Source organism: Symsagittifera roscoffensis, chromosome 10 (genome assembly GCF_963678635.1).
Source record: "Symsagittifera roscoffensis chromosome 10, txSymRosc1.1, whole genome shotgun sequence".
In the NCBI taxonomy this organism is placed as follows: domain Eukaryota; kingdom Metazoa; phylum Xenacoelomorpha; order Acoela; family Convolutidae; genus Symsagittifera; species Symsagittifera roscoffensis.
Window position 1 is genome coordinate 38,033,301 of NC_087071.1, and position 13,826 is coordinate 38,047,126.

At 41.6% G+C, this 13,826-nt stretch overlaps 1 protein-coding gene across 1 annotated transcript in view; it reads left to right on the forward strand.

Annotated features, from left to right (window-relative positions):
- Positions 1 to 13,826, forward strand: part of LOC134855596 (UDP-galactose translocator-like) — a 433,562-nt gene that overhangs the window by 6,778 nt on the left and 412,958 nt on the right. The window lies entirely within an intron of this gene.

The window sequence follows — 13,826 nt, forward strand, 5'->3', positions numbered from 1 at the left end:
CCCACCAGGAATTTCTACTTGGAGACTCATCCCACTTGTTTGTAATTTCCTTGTGGGTCGCCCGTCGGTCCGTTTCCCCGTTGCTTTTGTTTTTCTTTTTGCTGGACTATCGGATTTTCCTTGTACGGGCTTTCTTTCCTTTTGTGTCAATTTCTTCGGGAGGCCAGTTTTTTTGTCTTCCCTGAACATCGGGTGTTGGGGAGCGGTAGGATTCTCGATGTCTAAAAAACGTAGGCAAGGTCCTGATCTCCGTGCGGACTTATAAGCAACGTAATCACTGAGGCGAGACTGTCTGCATGGTCCGTATATTAAAGGGTTCGTTACAAAAGCAACACCACTATTTCTTAATAATCTTGGTAATTTTCCGAATGTTTGAACCCAAGCATGGTGTGTGGTATATGTAAGTATTTTTCCGTCTATGGTTTTATATTTCTGTTCGAACGTTCTCGGATCCTTTACCTTGGTCGCTATTCTTATTGTTTTTCGTGCTACCTGATCTATCCGTTTTTTCGTGTTTTTGTCTACAGTTGTTTGTAACCCCTTATACCTTATGTTCAACTTATTTTTGACTTTTTCTATAGCTTTAGATTTTACACCTGTGTCTTTCTGTTGTGTTGTTACGTCCGAGTTTGTCAATTCCAGTGGCATTTGTGGCTTTTGGTCTCGTTTGTTGATGGATCCTTCGCCTTCCGACCATCGTTGTAAGTCATGCAATACCTCAGCGGGTAGGGGCGGCTTGGTAAGATTCTTGCGGTCTAAACATGCAAGTTTTGCATTTTTCATATTCAAATTTTCAGGTGAACTATTAGTCCCTAAGTTTGATAAAGTTGTGTTTGGTGTACGTCCCATGTGGGCCTCAAATGGTGAAATTTTTGTTACGCTATGTGGTGTAATTCTGAGTGTTTTGATAATTTCTGCTACATCTGAAGCAAGTTTGTATGCTATATTTGTTTTGTCTATTCTCATAACCGCTAATCTACGTTTTAAAGTTTGTATCATTCTCTCGACGACCCCTATTGCTCTATGATCATCCACCGGTGCAAATAGCAGCTTAATATTGTTTGTATGACAGAAGAGCTGAAAATTTCTAGCTCTAAATGTTTGTGCTTGATCACACCTTATCCTGCGGGGTACCCCGTTGTTTGAAATGTATCGTTGCATAAATTTAATAGCAATATCTGCTGTTGTGTTTGTTACAACTTTTGCAGTTGGGAATTTTGACCACTTGTCTATTGCGACTAAAATATATGCCTCTTTATTTAGTTCATCCGGAAGGGGTCCTGCAAAATCTAGTTGTACTTCCTCATTTGGTTCAACTACTGGTTCCATTTGGAACGAATGTTTTTTCCCGATGATTGGTTTTAAATTTTTAACTTCTTCGGTGCAGTGTTTGCAATTCTGTGCCATCTGCACAATTGCCCGATGCATATGCGGAAACCATACGTGGTTGCTAAGATCCAGCATTGCTGCCGATCCAGGGTGCGTCAGATGCAGACTATCAAGTACTATTTGCCTCAGCTGTGTGGGGATGACTATTCTTTCGTCTATGAGTAGACAATCCTCTCGGACATGGAGTTTGTTTCTGATGTTATACCACTACTGGCCGTACGAAGTTTTGATTGCTTCCCAATCCCTCTTTTTGATGAAGTTGATAAAAGGGCGAAGGTTTCTATTTTTCTTGGTGGCTGCGGCGATAAAACGAACACCCACGACCCGTTGTAGTTTTTGTCTAAAAAAGGCGTGTCTTCCTCCGACTCCACTGTATTGATCGTTTTTTCCACAGTAGCCGCTAGTCCGGCTGATATCATTTCGTGACTGGCTTCTAACGTGTGTCCCATTGTTGGCGGTTCGATGTTGGGAGCCAGTACCTCTTGTACGCAAATTTCCGGATTTACCCGGCTGACATAAATATCCGATACTATGCCTTTTGGTTCTTCGGGTGTTTGAGTAGAAGTTGTTGTAGTTTGTGGTTCCGATGAGCTTTTTTGTGTAGTTGCTGCTGTATTAGTCGATTGTGTTTGTGTCGTCATTGTTTGCATTTTGCATCCTGAACTGATCCGATCCGTTCTGTTTCCGGATGCATTTGTATTCGTGAAAATGATCTCCGGGAAGTTTGATTTTTTGATATTGTCGAGTTTCTTAGTCGATAGTATCTCCCTGGTGTCCCGTACGGGCGTTGATGTTTGTTGAAAATGTGCTTGTTGTGGTGACTCTTGTGCTTCCGGGTGCCCTTTCTTTCCTTTGTTGGGGTTTTTTTTTATGCCATCTGGGGTCCGAAAGGCTTTCTTCCCGATCGGATGAGCCGTGCCAGTTTTCCCGTGAAGCGATTCGTCCTCCTGCCTCTGATGATTTTAATTCTGTTGGGATGAAACCTCCTTTGAGTCCCCTAGTATCTTTACGGCTCATAGCTGCGTTGTGACGTTGTTCAAATGAAATTTTATGCACAGAGATTTTTTGGTCTTGAAATTGTTTGATCGGAAGAGCGTTGACTGATTTTCAGCAGATTTTGAGTGGAACTGATTTGTGTTATTATTTTGGCAATGACCGGTTGCGGAATGTTTGGAGTGTTTCATTGCTAATTGAATGTTTGAAGTAGCATTCAATAGTCTTTTGTTTTTCGCGCGCTTTTTGATCAGCTGATATGGTGCTTCGCTCCGATTGGCTAGATTGTTTAAAATGACATTGTCAATCATTTCCAGGTAGGTTATTAATGAATGCCCTAATTGATGCTACAACAAATTCCTCGTGATATTCACTAGGGGGTATTGCCAATCCGACCAGATTTCGGGATATGTAGTCAATTAGTCCCATTTTGCTCCCCGCGAGATGTTTGATATCGAATTGAAAGGGGATTAATCGGGCGATCCAACGGGTGAGCCGACTTTGACTGGTTTTTGATCGCTCGCTCGCGTTCAACGAGCTGATCAAAGCTTGATGATCAGTGATGACGGTAAAATGTTTACCATACAGATAGTATTTAAAATGTTCGATTGCCCACACGACCCCTAACAATTCAAGTTCGTTGACCGAGTATTTTTCCTCTAGTGAGTTCAAGAATCGTGATGCATATGCTACGGCAACCCAACCTTCTGGTGAAAATCTTGTTCGAGTGCAGCTCCTAGTCCTGTAGTTGACGCATCGCATGCTATGCGAGTATCTAAATGTTGATCAAAATGTTTGTTTTGTGTTATTTCTGAAACCAGTTTTAATTTGTTGTTAAATGCTGTGTTATGCTCTGTGGACCATTTGAGTGGTCTGTTCTTTCCTGTGTTTTTTAGTAATGGGCGTAAAGCGGCAGCGGTTTGTGCCAATTTTGGAATGTAGCGTGTGAGGTGATGTATGGAACCCATAAAACTTTTTTAGTTGTTTAAAAGTTTTCGGTGGTGATAGTTTCTCAATAGCTTGTTTTTTTTACCAGTGGTTTTGTACCCCCGCTAATAAAAGTAAATCCTAACCACTCAACTTGTTTGCATGCAAACTTACATTTATCCAATGATATTGCTAAGTTTTCTTCATCCAATTTTTTCAAAACTGATTGTAACTTCTGTTTATGTGTATCCAACGATCCTTTTGTGACAATCAAAATATCGTCCAAATGAGCGTAAGTGTTCGTGAAATTAGTATGAGTTGAATCAATCGCTTTTTGAAATTCGGCTGGCATATCCGTGAGGCCATAGAATCCTGTTTGAAATTGATACGTTCCAGTAGCGTGGCCTCCAATAAGACTAAAGTTGCATTGTTCCTTGGTCATTTTATCCAATGGGATTTGTGAGTATGCGTAACGAAGGTCCAGTGTTGAAAATAGCGTTTGTTGAGACTTGTCTGATTTTATCACCTGCGCGATGTTATCCAACAGGAGTTCAATGTTGGGCATTTGGTATTTGTTTTTGTGTATGAGATTGTTGATTTTCTTAGAATCAAGTGCGAGTTTGACTGTTTGATCCTTTTTGACTGTGATCACAATGGGACTAATAAATTGTTGGTTCGAACTTTTATCCAACTTGATGATGTGGTTTTGATCCTTCAACTTGTTGAGCTCCCCTTCAACTCTTTCCTGTAAGTGTATAGGAATACGTCGGCCTTTCTGTTGTATTGGTATGAAGTCTTGACTGAATTGGGTTTTCATCATGTGATTTTTTGATTTTCCGATACGTATGCATAGTTGTTGGAAATTATTTTTCACCCATTGTTTGATACCCGGATCAGATTCGTCTTTTTTGCGAATATTCAAAATCGTTTGTTTGTTTTTTTCTTGAATTAGCTTGACGCCGATTTTTGGTAGTAAATTGCGTCCGATGATATTGGCTTTTTGATAGCCTGCAATGATGAATGGGGCTGATTGAATCTTCCAGCCTCCCGATTCAATTGTTATGAGTAATCGTTCTTTTGGGATTATTGTTTCGCCATTATAACAGGCCAGATTTCTTGCTGTGTCGTCTGGTGGGATACACTTGAATAGTGCTGATCTATCGTTTTGTTGAATGCGTCGTGCGGTTTTTCATTCAAAAACGACATTGGATTTCCTGATTCGGCGATAGCAAATAGTTGTTCTGTTTTTGTTTTTAGTTTTACGACATGTCCATTCAGATCATTTTCTGACAGGAGATTTTTATTTTTGATCTCAAACGATTCAGCGATTGCCATAACCGAAAAGTTGTCTATTTGATATTCATCCCATCCATTACTTGACGTAAGCTCGGCAAAAGCTACCGGATTGTTTTCCGTTTCGAGGCTTTCTGTTTCTATTCCTTCCCGATGCTCATCATGTCGGGTCAAATAATTAACGTTTGTAGATCTGCAAACTTTTGCAAAATGACTTCGTTTGACACATTTTGAACAAATTTTATCTTTCGCCGGGCAAGATTGCAGGTGATTCTGATTGTATTTCTGTCTTGTCCTCTTGTGTTTTGGGATTCGCGTGAATATGGTCGACCGCGGAAACCGCCTCTACCTCTTTGTGATTTCTGATTATTTGTCGAATTATATCGACCACCCTGATTATTGATATAATGTATGGGTTCTTGTTTTGGTGTAGTTTGTCCCCCGAATGGGTTTATCTTCATAGTTTGACTATGTTCAATTCCTTTTTCTCTACGAATTGCGTCTTGTGGGGTTCGTTGTTTTTGCTAACAATTCTTCTGCATTTTTTTCATTGTGCATGTGTGCTGAAAACATGTCTCTAACCCATTCGTCTTCTCTGTCTCCGCAATCTGCCTGTGATGCCAATTCGACGAGATCTGCATGAAATTGTTCCAGACTTTCCGTTTTCTTTTGTTTACGGCAAAAAAAATTGTATCGCTAGAACGCTACAATTCTATTAGTGACGAAGATATCCTCCAATGTTGTCATAAATTCTTGCGTGGTTACATTGTGTAATACTAGGTTAGGTTGTTTTTGCTGAATTTGTCTTTGGCCTTCGGCCCCCAAACAGAGAAAAAGGTAGCTTCGGACCCGTGCGTCTGCTTCGTCCCATCTGTATGAGTTACATAAGACCCCTTTCTCCTGGGCTTTTATGACGTGATTTTCATGTCCGACTCGTTTTTCTTGATTGCGCACCTCGCGGTTTTTCCTTTGTGCATCAGTTTCGCCCTGTATTTCAATTTCGTATACAGGCTCAACAGGGTCTGCGTGTTGTGGTTTTGGTCGTAGTAGATTCCGGATTTCCATCCCATCCTTTGCAAATACGGCCATCTCCATTATAGCTGCCCACTTTGTCCATTCGAGTGGTGGTTCGGCCGATGCTCTCTCCCAAAATGGGTTGATATTCAGTGGGTTTTTGGTATATCCTGCTGACTGCGCCATGTCATACCGAAGGGTATGATGTTCTAATACTTGAATCCGAATGGATCGATAAACCTTAATTCTAAGTCGGAGCGAAAGAAACGACTAGTTGACAGATAACATTAATTCAACTCTCTTTTCTTATTGCAGTTAGAGTTCGTTCTCTCTGTCTACCAAGGTCAAGTGACCAGCCATCTAGGCGTTAAACATAAGATTCTTAATAATATAAATAACATACAAATAAGGTTAGTTTGTCAATCCAGACCGGATGACACTTCCCATGGCTCTCTAGAGACTGCTTTGAGCTCTCTGCTTTTTCGATTCCAGTACTCTGGTATACGTTCAGGATAATAGAGGAGACTCTCCTTTCCATAGTTTTACTTCCCACCGCTTTTTGATGGCACATTTGAACAGTAGTGTCGGTTATCACTGACATGATCCACCTCAAGAAGCAAGTGGCATCTTTCCTTCTCGCTAGGCGCAATCCCGAGGTGTCTCGAGCAATAGTTGCACCAGCAGTTGGTACACCTGCAAACCCTTGTCACCCAGTTTAAGTTTGTCGTGCGAGGTCAACGCCTCTAACGCCACTCCCGCAAAACTCCATGTGAACATCAACTGTCCTGCCGTTCTGACAAAAGGATTCGCCAACAATGTCAATGCCGACGAGGGTGCCCTCATCACATCTTCAAAGTACTCAAGATGCAGGTTCTCCCAAGACCGCCCCAGCTGGTTTCCCAACTCTAGCTTGTTAACTTCGGCCTTCTGCTGGGTAGCCTAATGCCGCCGCTTGCGGGACACCCCGCAATCAAGCTTCTTCAGGCAACTCTCCAGTTCTTTCGTGGTCTCCAGAGCTATCCATCAAGGCCAAGCGGTGTTTCTCGTCTCATTTTTCTCGAGAGGATCGCACGTCACTTGCTTCCCAATGGTCTGGTGTTGCGTCGAAAGCCACTCCTTCCGGATGTCCACTTCCCACGTTTGTCCACTAGTCGAACCCCTCTTCGCATTTGGCTTTTGGGGTTTGAAGTCATCCTCCGTTCCCGGAGTCGTTGAAGCTGCCATTTCTCGCAGCACCTCCGCCAACCTACTGAGTGCTGAGCTGATCTTGTAGGCCGCTGTTTTCCCCCTTTAGATTCTTCTCTGAAACTTCATCCGCCAAAGGACTCGACTTCTTTGTCCATGTCCCTCTTTTCCGACTTTTGCCTCCCCCTTCTCTGGCCTTAAGAAAATTTATATCTTTAATCATATTTTTATCATCCACTTCAACACTTATTCTTTTATCATCAGTTTTGTTGTTTAGAGTAGAGCTATCTTTACATGGGTTGGCCCCGATATCCTGTTTCTGCTTCCTTAGGCTAATCATGTTCTCGAGCAGCCTTTTTCCCACTTTCTCGTCCAGTCCAGTGCCTATCAGGACTGGCTCTCCAAATTTCACTACCGTGCTCCACAGTTCATCCTTGAAGTCGTCTACTTTAGCTTTGTCTTCCACCCTCTGATTGAACTCGCTCAAAAAACTTTGCCACGCCTCCTCATCCAGCGTGCTCAAGAACATTTCTTTGTTGCCTTCAAAGGTATTCTTCTCCCTTACTTCATCGGTCAGGAGCACCATTCCCATGTTGGATGGTTCACTCGTTAGTGGCAGCTCAAGATTCTTCCGGGGAGACCCCAAAGTTGGGGTGGCCGTGTTTGCCCAGTTGTCCCCACTCAGATCTTGTAGTAGCTCACGTGTAGTGCCGGGACTGAAATCTCAGTTCGTTGCCCCTCCGTCGGGCTTATTCCCCACTTCCATTTTTTCTCCAGCTTCGCTGAGGGTTGTTTAGTCCATGTTCTCCCCCTCCTTGACTCCGTCTGATCCTCTCTAGCGCGTCAGTGAATCTGTTTTCCAGTGGAAGGTTTCTTCTGTTCCTGTGGAAGGGTTCCCACTGATAGGGGTGAAGGTGTCGTCGGATATGCTGCCCTTTTTTTCAGTGAGGGGCACGTATAGAACTCCTGCCGCGTCCAACTTTCGTCCCTTCTGTTGCAGGTCTACTTCCTGCAATCCATAGGGTGCCCGATATTGTCTCGTGCCAAATTTCATTTCATCCTTCAGGGCTAGGTGACCTTCCTCCACGATCATCCTTCCGTCATCATAGATGGGCAGCTTGCTCTCGAGTCCTGCCTTCTCAAGATTTTTCAGCACTTCCCGAACATCATACTTTGGAGGCATCGAACCTCGCATCTTCTTTGCTTGCGTGGTCCACGAACTTATCTTGGTTTCACAGGTATGGAGATACACCGCTGCCGAATACCCGATGAACAAGAGGTCCTACCTTTCCGTGAACATCTTTTGCTGCTGCTCTACCGTTGCTCTCGCGTGTAGGGAAGAGACTACTATGGGGCTATTCATCTTCAGCGTCATCCGCCTCACCGTCGGGAACTCAGGAATCGCGGCGGGCAACACGTCCCGCTCAAGTATTGTCTCCAGCTCCCTCTTCGTAATCTCGAAGCTCTTCGTCCAGGCTGGGATCCTCAAAACTTCCCTCGTGTCTTTTGCTTTTGGGTTCAAGTTCCACAATTTCGGATAGACTTCTCGCTTTCCCCCCATCCTGCCTTGCATTTGACCCCTGAAATTGAGCACTGATAGCTCTGGGTCCTTTATCTTCCCGAAGAGTACTGTCTCACTCATTCGCGCTCTCGAGTCTTCTTGTCGGCACCAGTTTAGTGCCGTCCCATCCAGATCGCTGTTCAGGCTCACGTGGACCACCGAGTGTCGGTACGCTGCCACAAGCGGATCCGGGAAGGCGTACGTCACGGCTGGCCCATAACTACAGGTCACCACCTCTCCCAGTCCCCTGATCATCCCCACGGGATCAGATCTCATGGCCAAGCGCAAGTCGGACAGGAGAGGTATTCCTCCATTCGCCTCCCTCACTTCTTGTATTGTCTTTGCGCTTCTCTCTTCGCCTGTCAAATGCCTGTTCTGCATCAGGAGTTATTCTACTAGCAGCGTCTTCAGTCCAGCAGCACACTTGTAGGAATAAGTCCCTGGACTAGTGTGGGCCTTCCTCGCCGACAGGGGTTCCCCATATTTGATCAGTTGATGAAATGTAGTCAGTTCCCCATGTGTCAGGAGTATTAGGGTCAAGTATCCGTCAATTCGGAGCATTTCCACGCCTCTGCTAAACATATATGCTGGGCCCATTTTGAACAGGTACCTGGGGTATACCAAGTACAAGGCCAGTAGGATGTTGATTGGCATACTCAAGAGTACCAGCACGAACGCCTCGAAGATCGCGTTTCCCGCGTAGAACACCTTGTCCATGTATTCTTTTTCCCAACAAGGAGTCAAGAACTTCAAGATCTCGTGTGACCTCCGGGTCCTCAGTTCGCCCTTCGCATGCTCCCTCCAGAAGCCTCCAATAGTCACTTTGTTTGCTGCCGTGACGAATCTCCCCACCTTCATCTCCCTCTCTCTCTTCTGTTACTTCCAGCTGTTCCTCCAGGTCTCGGGGTCAGGAACGGCCATCTTCCTCTCTCTTGTGTTAGACGTTTTGCAATCAATTCCACTTGTTTTTCGGCTTCTATTGCCCACTCGTCCTGCTAGTGGAACTCGTGATCGTCGGCTCCATACTCCGGAACCACAGGCTGGCTGTCAGATAAGTTATCACAGGATGGTCAATCCCCACCTCCGGGTTGTACTTGAGTTGCCGGGCAAGGTTCGACACCTCCAGACAAAGGACCTCGTCCAAGACGATCAGGATGTCGCAAGCTCGTAAAAGTCTTTTAGAGCGTGGGACACATTCGTTCACGCCGCCGCCATTTCCGACTTCAAGATTCTCAGGTTAACCGGCTCTAGCTCACGATTTGGGGCAACCATCAGCATCCGCATTCCGTTTACCTCTGCAATCAGAATTAACATGGCGTAAACGAACTGTAAAGCAGTTGGCATACTCGCGTAACCCCGTGATGAGGCGAATACCATTTTGTAATTTGTCCGAGAATAAAACCTGTAATCTTGTCAACCCTTCATCTGTGAGTTCAATTAAAGCTCCTCAAAACCAATTGGCATCATTTTTAGCTAATTTTGGCGGTATTTCACAAACAACGACCACATCTGGGCTAAATTTGGTACTTTACACCCCAATATTTTCTTGACTTTAAAAAAAAAATCATCAGGGTTAGAAATTTGTTTTTAAGAACAAAGTTGGTCCCATTCTGAACAAAAACGCATTTTAATTTTTGTTCAGGATACCGATTAAGAGCTTAAACTTTCTTTTCATTGCTGCTACCTTCAAATGAATGTAGTATAGTGTCAGGAGGGAGGGTTTCGGTCTGTTATACTTCACCCTTCAATTATTTTGTTTTATTTACTCTGGTACAGGGAATTAGATAAATATTCCACGGTTTTCGCCAACAATCGATTTAAAGTTTGCACATTCTAGACTTTCGTTTCCACTGCCTAATATAGCTTCTCTGTTTATGACCGCAATATTTTTCGGTAACCTTGTTTTTGATTGTGTAAATTCAAATATAAACTTTGTAAACGACCAATATATTTATTTTATTTAACTCTTTAAAGCTCAATTATGTGATTTGACATTTTTCTTATCAGATATTCTCATACAATTTAATTCTAACGAAATGTTTCAAAAAGATGTTTAAAATTTTTTCAATTTTAATTTTCGATTTTAATACTTAGTAGGAATTTAGAAACATTCAAAAAATTGAGTGATACTTTCGTTGACATTGAAACTAGGACAAAATAGTTTTCTTAGCTACAATTGGACTGTATTTTTATTTTAAAAAGTTTTCCAGAAAGCTCAATTATTGCTATTTGGCTGAAATAGCAATGAAAAGGGTACGAACAAACTACGCTGCCAGAATTGACACGCAGGGCAAGGAAAAAACCCTAAATATTTTAGTAAGTAAAGTATACTTAAGTGATTTAATCTGTGGTATCTACAAAAAACGTTATAGCTATGGGTGCTTTCCATGCCGTCTTTTTAGCCAATTTGTGGCTAAAAGAGTTCACTCTAGTGCTAAAAAGGTGGTAACATTTTTAAGCAATCCATTAAAAGAACAAAAAGGGGTTCGCCCTCAATTTCAAAAAAGCGTGACCTATAGAGCAAACGGAGTTGAATGCGAAGCTTACTTGAATTGGTATCAAGTAAACTGTGGAAGTTTTCTCAGAATCCGAATATGCAATTATATCTGACAGAGTCTGCTATTGCAAGGCATGCATAGAACAACGTCAAAAGGAAGTGACTTTCAAAGATTTCCTAAGATTTGTAGATAAAACTTTGAGAACTGTGTAGTGACCTAGAAAATGTTTTAAAGGCAGCAATAAACGGTACCCAAAATTAGAGTTTACTCCTGAGAAACCAGATAGTTAGGGAACTTGGCCATCCTGGATTTGAAAATAAATGAGGACTCAAGGAAAAAAGGACTCCCGCAGTTCTAACTCTAGTCTTCTGCGTGTTTTTCTTGTCTTTTTTAGATGTCACGACAAACTTGAGCATGATAGACTCTTCCAACTCAAGGTCAAACTCAAGGTCAACTTCCAACTCAAGGTCAAATATACAAATATGACCGACTATCACATTTTTTTCAACTATTTTGTATTGAACACACATTTTATCAATTAATATCGAGAGAAAAAATATGTTGATTAAAAAATCAAGATTTAAGAAACAGCAAACCCAGGCATTAAAGGAGCAAAAACGTCTGAGTGACAGCTTTGTTATAAAATATTTAAAATTGTAACAGCTTTGCTATAAGAATTTTAAAATGTTAATCCAAAGGTTTTTGCACATTTTGTGCATCAAGATTAAATTTTTTTTACAATACTTATAATATTTACAATATTTACAATATTTACAATATTTAAGATCTGAAAAATAGACAAACATTTCTAATAAAAGCTCTTAACTTTTTTGACCAATCAAACTTTAACAACTGTATTACTTAATCAATCAAGTAATCATTAATAACATTTTCCTGCAAATTTTTTTTATTAGGTTTTTTGTTCTTTCATTGTTATGAAATTTCGATTTGGGAATATTTTTGACTATGAGGAATCAGTTTTTTTGAAATGTGACCATGTCATACATGGACCATACTTAAAGTGTTAATTCCCGGCTCCTGACTTCATCGCGTGTGTTGATTTTCAGCCATTCCTGCCAAAAATGCAAAGCCTCTTGTGTGAGCAGCTTCTGAGTGTTGGCTGTTTGGTCTATAAACTGACTTCAGCTCGGCAATACCGCCTACATCCTTATTACATTGTAACAAGTGTTGCCCTACCCAGTCCTGTTTTCAACTGGCAAGCATGTTTTCAATTTTCTTCTTGTAAAAATTATTTCTGCCCCTGATATTTGCCGAACATTTGCTGCTAACAGTTGGGATGGATTGCCTCGATATTGCATTTTAAAAAGGGGGTGAGACTTTCAACCATTTTTCATTTCTCGGTTCTGATGCCGTCACCTCTAATTTTTTTCCCTCAAGGATCTTGTTAAAAGTTTCAAACAATACCCTGTCTGAACAATTTTTCCAATTTTGACTTTCAATCCATTGTTCCCGATTTTTCTCCAATGCGCGGTCAAATTTATCCCACGTTGAGGTACTTCAGGAAACACTCTGAACCGTCCTTTCAAAAGAAATTTTTTTTGTGTTGCAAAGGAGCGCAGCCTCTAAAACTCAGAATGGTTCCCGTATCAGTGGGTTTTTGGTACCACCCATTAGTGACCTTTTTTCCGGAGTCCACGTTAACAATTAAAACCAAAAAGGCCAAACTACCGTTAATATCAAGTTTTTTTTGATGAACTGCAAGTTCAGACGCAAGCTATTGGTAGTCTCAAGGACTAACACAGGACTTCCTTGACAGTTATAACTATGGCGTCCAAATATCTTGGAAAAACTTCAAAACCATTCTCAGTCCGATCTGCTTCTTGTTGTTTTTTGCAAGTCATGATATACCATACTGTTTCAGCGATGTTTGCGAATTTGGATTCCGATATGCTACCACACTCTTAGTGGTACCAATTCAAACAAGATTCGCATTCTACCCGTTTAGTTCGATATGTCACCTTTTTCTGTCATACAGGGCAGACTTCCGTGTTATCCTTATTTAACACAGTCAGTTTTGGTACTTCTTTCATTAATACACGTTCGATTTCTTTTAGCCACCAATTTGCCAGTATTAGGGCAAGGGAGGCGCCCATTGCTGAATTGTCTTTTCGTACATACCACAAACCATTGCATATAAAGTGTACCTTACTCAGTGCCAAAATTAATAATTTTTTCATAGTCCTCCGAGTTATTTTCGGAGGATTGATTTGCTTATATAATCTCCTGAGGGCTAATTCAACAGATTCCTTGAGTGGGTCAGTAGTGTACAATTCTTTATATCAAGGGAAATTATACTCTCATCAGAGTCCAATTCTGTTTTCTCCAAGATCTCCCTGGCCATATGAGTGCTCGTTTCCATTTTGCCCCCCTCAAAATTGTCAAAGTATTGTGTCAATGTTTTATTTAGGTGATCATATGAGCTACCAGGTAAAGAAAGGACAGGATGAAGTGATGTGCCTTGTTTGTGCAATTTTGCTAATCCATACCGCCTAACCCGCTGCGCCCCCGTTGATCTTAACCTAGTATATAGCGCGTCGCTTATCTCGTTTTCTTTTTCATGGCGAGTATTTCTTTGCTTATGTTTTTTTCAATTTTTATAATCACGCTGTCTGTCAGATTCTTCCTTTCAGTAAACTATTCTGTCTGTAAAATATTTTTCAGTTTTTTCTTATATATCTCTTTTTTCATTATACAAAAACCTACCCCGTCATCAAACGGCACTGCCAAAAGACTGTGTTCAAAACCTTTTTGGCTTCTTCAAAAACTTTGTCAGAGGGGTCTGTTTCACATTCTTAGCATATCTCTTTGCAACTGCTTAAATCTCACATAAATTTTTTCCGGGTATTCTAGTTAACTTCAGTTCAGACAAAAAACTATCAAAATCCGCAAGGAAGTGATTTTCATTGAATTTGTCTCGTACTGGATAATTTGGTGCAAAACTAAAA